Genomic DNA, 6000 nt, shown 5'->3' with positions numbered 1-6000 from the left:
GATTGAGAGGTTAGAGATGAAACGATCCCTGGGGCTGCTCAACCCTCTGCCAGCCATGACTTTGCACGGCAGCTTACTCAGTCCTTGCGCCTGGAGCTCCACACTGATGTGGGCAGCTGGCAGCTCACCTGGCCTGGGACCTGAGCAAGAGGCTTGATCAGACCAAAAACAGTGAGACTCTCGGCTCCAAGACTGCCAGACACAGCTGGGCACATGTGCAGCCCGGCCACAGGGTGGCCACTTGGCAAGTGTGCCAGCAGTTAAGCCCTCTGGTGTCCACTCTCTCCTCCAGCTCCGGGGCTCCTGTGGGGAGCCATTCTTCTCCCTGCTGAGGCAGATGGTGGTAATCGCCTCCTTTGCCCCGGGAGCCATAAGCTACCAGGCACCCATGTGTTCCTGATGAGGTGAGGCTTTGCTGCCTCAGGAAATTGCCCTGTTTGTACAAAAGCTCCGCTGCCAGACCCTTGGACCGAAGTTGAGTAGTGACCTCTTCCCTTCACTCCCTTGGCCTGCTAAGCAAAGCAGAGGCACGCTCCTCCAGCTGGGCCTAGAGAAGCACAGTCTGGTGGACTGGGGGTTCAAGGAACCAGCCTCCTTCCGTTGTCTGCAGGTATAGGGTTGGGGGGTAGAGGCTGTGGCCCAGGAATCTGCAGGGCGACCAGGAGGAGGCTCTTTTGGCTGTGAGTCTGCCTAGCAAGTCCGATAAAAAGAACTGAAATGCCAAGGTCAGCCTAGACAGAAGTAAAAGGTGGCACAGCTTTCCTAACCAGACAAGAGTGGGGAGGAACAGGTGCTAGTGATTCCTTTTGGGACTTTTACAGGGAAGGTTTAGAGGAAGCAACTACCAAAACTCCAAAAAACAGAAAACAACCAAATCTTGTGTGTGTTAAGAGAGCAGGCAGGGGGGCCGGGCGCGGTGGCTCACGCTTGTAATCCCAGCACTTTGGGAGGCCGAGGCAGGCGGATCACGAGGTCAGGAGATCGAGACCATGGTGAAACCCCGTCTCTACTAAAAATATAAAAAATTAGCCGGGCGTGGTGGCGAGCGCCTGTAGTCCCAGCTACTCGGAGAGGCTGAGGCAGGAGAATGGCGTGAAGCTGGGAGGCGGAGCTTGCAGTGAGCCGAGATCGTGCCACTGCACTCCAGCCTGGGCAACAGAGCGAGACTGCGTCTCAAAAGAAAAAAAAAAAAAAAAAAAGAGAGAGCCAGCAGGATTCCTCATACTAAATGGCAAGAAAGAGAACATAGAGGGAGCCCCTGGAATCCTCAAAACCAAGGCTGCCTTAGGGTATCTGTCCCTCCCTCTGAACCATCCCCCTTTCCTGGGAGAAAGCAGACCCACAGCACCAGCCCCAGTTCAGCTGTAGGACTGGTGCTGGTGCAGCCCACTCCCCAGCACCTGCAGCCACCTGGTGCACGAGCCATCCCTGCATTCCAGAAGTCTGCAGCCCAGCCAGTCTTACTCAGGAACTGGTAGGCCCAAGGGCTCTGGGCCTCTCTGCCACCTTTAAGATAATAGCTGTCCTTACTAGCTAGGTCTGGGGACCTGCAGCCCTATTTTGGAGAAATGCAGATGTGATGGAGGCAGCCAGCTAACTGTCCATGCCAAGATAACAACCCGTGTGGCCGCTTGAGAAAATGTTCCACTGGCTGCACCACAGCAGCAGGGGTCTGGTGGCATCTGGCACTGTTCACTGGTCAGAGGGAGAAAAAGGTTTATAAAACAGACAAACATGAAAACGAAGGAACAAGCAGTTCTCATAGCTGCCTGATTTGCCGCTATTGTCAGGAAGCTGGAAAGGGGAGGTTAAACTGCCCAGCACAGACAGCCACTCATCAGACCCAAACTATTGTCTGAATGGCATTGCATAGACTTAGGAGGACTTCCTGGGAAGGGGAAGACAAGGACGCAGGCTGGCTGAGTGGAAGGCTTTCTCAGCTATGTGTGCCCATCGACTCAGGGTAGAGCAGCCCACACTCTCTTAGAGTCTGGGCTCAGAACGTTTTGGGGGAACCTCCTCTCTGTCTCCTCCCAGCAACTTTGAGAGGCAGCCGCCCGTTGTACAGGAGCTGGAGCATGCTCAGAGGCAACAGACTAGTAAGTGCAGGGCAGGGATCCACGAGCTCGGAGGACCCTGGGCACCTGCTCTCTCTGTCTCACACCTCTTCTTGGGCAGCATGGGAGGCACTGCCTGGCCAGGACTTTGCACAGCCACACCCATCTCCATTCCATAGATGAGCCGCAGCTAACGTTACTCAGCTTTCACTGGCCCAGGTACCTGCCCGTCATAGCTGGATTGCTAGGTCAGAAGATCCCTGGGGAAGCACTTTGGGAGGCTGAGGCTGTGGATCACCTGAGGTCAGGAGTTCGAGACCAGCCTATCCAACATGGTGAAACCTCATCTCTACTGAAAATACAAAAATTAGCTTGGCATGGTGGCGCATGCCTGTAATCCCAGCTACTCTGGAGGCTGAGGCAGGAGAATCACTTGAACCCGGGAGGCAGAGGTTGCAGTAAGCTGAGATTGCGCCATTGCACTCCAGTGTGGGTAACAAGAGTGAAACCTCATCTCAGAATAATAATACCTCTAGCGGATGCTTGTAGAGCCCCTCACTCTGTGCCAGATGATGCTCAGAGCAGAGGGTGGACCCAGAGGCCAGGGCCTATCTACTGTGTGCAACCCACACAGCCTGCCATCCCAGCTGGCCCTGGGCGGTGCCCCCAGCCACGGCCCCTCCCAGGTCCTGCTCCCAAGTGTCTCTAACATCTAACAGAATAACAGGTTGGATTCTTCCAGTTGGTGTTGTCAGGATGCAGGCAATTTCCAATTTATTCTCTTTGCTTTGGAACATCGATAAATTTTACAGCTAAATCTGCTTTCCATCTCCTCTGTAGCAACAAGTGTCTTCAAACAAAAAATTAGAACCAACACATATTTTTGCTATCTTTGGATATTTTCCTAGACCTCTAAATGTCCCAGGCTTTTCAAGGCTGCAGATAGAATTGTGCTGTTTAGAATTCTGTGATCAGTTAGCTTTTTTGTGTGTGACTAATGACACCTCGTATGTGAAAAATTAGCACTGCCACAGCGATGACAGTGAACAGAGCACAGTCCCACCCTCAAAGCCCCTGGCGTCGGCCTTCCTCTCCTACGGGGGTGAAGCCTCTGCCTCCGCTTTTGGGAGGAAAGTCCCGGCTCTGGCCCAGGGCCGCTATGGGTTGAGGGTGCCCTGTCATCACAGGCTGTCACCTTGTGGTTGTGGTGACAGGCTCAGGTTGCCACCAGGGGAAGGGGTCGGAACCAAGCCTGGCACCGTTTCATTTCAAAGAGGGAATCCAAGAGTTCTCACCGATTTAATGTAAAACCAGAGAGGAGACAGCACATCCAAACAACATTCGGGAAGAGAGGAACAGGCCAGGAGACCCAGCAGCGAAGGCCAGTGCCATCCTCAGCCACCTCGCGCTCCTGACCTCACCCAGCAGGCCTGGTGGGGCTTGCCTGGAAGAGAGAATAGAAACCATGATCGCATAGGCTGGGCGTGTTGGCTCACGCCTGTAATCCCAGCACTTTGGGAGGCCGAGGTGGGTGGATCACGAGGTCAGGCGTTTGAGACTAACCTGGCCAACATAGTAAAACCCCATCTCTACTAAAAATACAAAAAATTAGCTAGGCGTGGTGGCGCATGCCTGTAATCCCAGCTACTCGGGAGGCTGAGGCAGGAAAATCGCTTGAATGGGAGGTGGAGGTTGCAGTCAGCCGAGATCATGCCACTGCACTCCAGCCCGGGCGACAGTGTCAGACTCCATCTCAAAAAAAAAAAAAAGGCCAGGTGCGGTGGCTCATGCCTGTAATCCCAGCACTTTGGGAGGCCGAGGTGGGTAGATCATGAGGTCAGGAGTTTGAGACCAGCCTGGCCAAAATGGTGAAACCCCCGTCTCTACTAAAAATACAAAAATTAGCTGAGTGTGGTGTCGGTCACCTGTAATCCCAGATACTCGGGAGAGGCAGGAGAATTGCTTGAACCTGGGAGGTGGAGTGAGCCGAGATTACACCACTGCACTCCAGCCTGGGCGACAGAGTGAGACTCTGTCTCAAAAAAAGAAAAAGACAGAAACCACGATCACAGCCACAGCAGACCTCGGGCAGGCTTTAAAAGTATGAGACCGGGCCAGGCGTGGTGACTCACACCTGGAATCCCAGCACTTTGGGAGGACGAGGAAGGTGGATCACTTGAGGCCAGGAGTTCGAGACCAGCCTGCCCAACACGGTGAAACTCCGCCTCTACTAAAAATACAAATATTAGCTGGGCGTGATAGCACACACCTGTAGTCCCAGCTACTTGGGAGATTGAGGCAGGAGAATCGCTTGAACCTGGGAGGCAGAGGCTGCAGTGAGCTGAGATCGTGCCATTGCACTCCAGCCTGGGAGACAGAGTGAGACTCTGTCTCTAAATAAATAAATAAATAAATAAAAGTGTAAGAGGACTGAATGGAGCTCTCTTCGTCCTCTCTTGATGTTGGAGACAGAAGCCTCCTCCAGGGTCAGAGCTTGCTGACAGCACCAGAGTCCATCCCGGAGGAGGGACCGGAGCCAGCACGACACGGGAACACCCACTTGGAACAGACCCATTCGCGGCCCCCAGGGCCTCATCTGCATGTCCCGCTCTGTGGGAAGGCAGGACAGTGTGGCCTCCGACGTTTCTTTCTGTGAAAACCCCCAGCGAACGGCCTGCAAGGCCCAGGGGCAGTGAGGGCCTGACTTGAAACCTGCTCCCATCAGAAGCAGAGCCGCTTCCCAGGGCCTGAGGACAGGAGGCGGTCCTGCATCTGGCGCTCTGCCCCCACGACACAGCCTGTGTAATGTCCAGGAATCCCATGTGAAGGGATGTGCGAGCTTGCCGGAGACCTCGGCCCTGCCAGATCTGTCTGCTTATGTAAACACCTGCTTTTAACACTAAACAGCATCACTGGCCGTTAACAGTCAATGCTGCTCAGAGCGCCTGGCAGGAGCACCGGGAGGAATGGAATTTGCAGTGTGGCCGCGAGACAAAGCATTAGGCAACCTGAGAAGGAAAAGGTGCAGTTGGGATTCGCCTCCATCTCTAGTTTATAGGTCCTGGGTCCCCACTGAGGCCAGCACTCTAGAATGGGAGGGGCTGGGAGGGCTGTGGGCAGGACAAAGGGACATCTCCCAGGACGATGAGCGGTTCCCCATGTCTGTCCCCCTCACAGTGCTGCAGGCAATGTCCTGAGGCAGGCCTCAGACTGCTGCACACCGGGGCCTGGAATTGGGTTCTTGGAGCTGGAGGACAGCGCGGCTGTCAGCAGAGATGAGACAAGGGAGGTGCAGAATCTTGACCCATGGCCTTGGGGGGATGAGGACATGAAGACCCCCTAACCCCCAAACCGTGGTTCCTCAGCCCGCAGGGACACTGACCTGATCAAAACCTAGGACCTCAACCTGAGACCAGTCATCTGTGCTATGTATATTTTTCTTTTAAAAAAGTTTTTTTTTTGGTAGAGACAACGTCTTGCCATGTTGCCCAGGCAGGTCTCGAACTTCTGGCCTCAAGAGTTCTGCCTGCCTCGGCCTCCGAAAGTGCTGGGATTACAGGCGTGAGCCACTGTGTCCAGCCTATCTGTGCTATATTTTCAGAAGGAGAGATGAGGATAGTCCTAAATTTATATGGCATAGATGATGAAACTTTCAATTAAAAAAAATCCCAGCTTCCTGAAGCTCTCCAACCCAAAACAAACCCCAGGGGATCAGGGCCTCTCTGCGAGCATCTCAAGGTCCTAAGCCACCACACAATTCTAACGAGAAGTCTGATGTGTGTCTCACCATCCTTTCTAGCTCTTAGCCTTCCCTCCCTGCAACTTACTGGGAAAACAAAAGGCACAGCCAAGCCCACAGTGGCATTCTAAAACCACCTTTACAAAAATTTTAACGGTGAGATTATTAGAGTGAAAAAGGTCTAGCCTAACCCACTCCATCTTG

The sequence above is a fragment of the Hylobates moloch genome, unplaced genomic scaffold (assembly GCF_009828535.3).
Source record: "Hylobates moloch isolate HMO894 unplaced genomic scaffold, HMol_V3 SCAFFOLD_15, whole genome shotgun sequence".
Classification (NCBI taxonomy): Eukaryota; Metazoa; Chordata; class Mammalia; order Primates; family Hylobatidae; genus Hylobates; species Hylobates moloch.
This window is presented reverse-complemented; position numbering follows the sequence as displayed.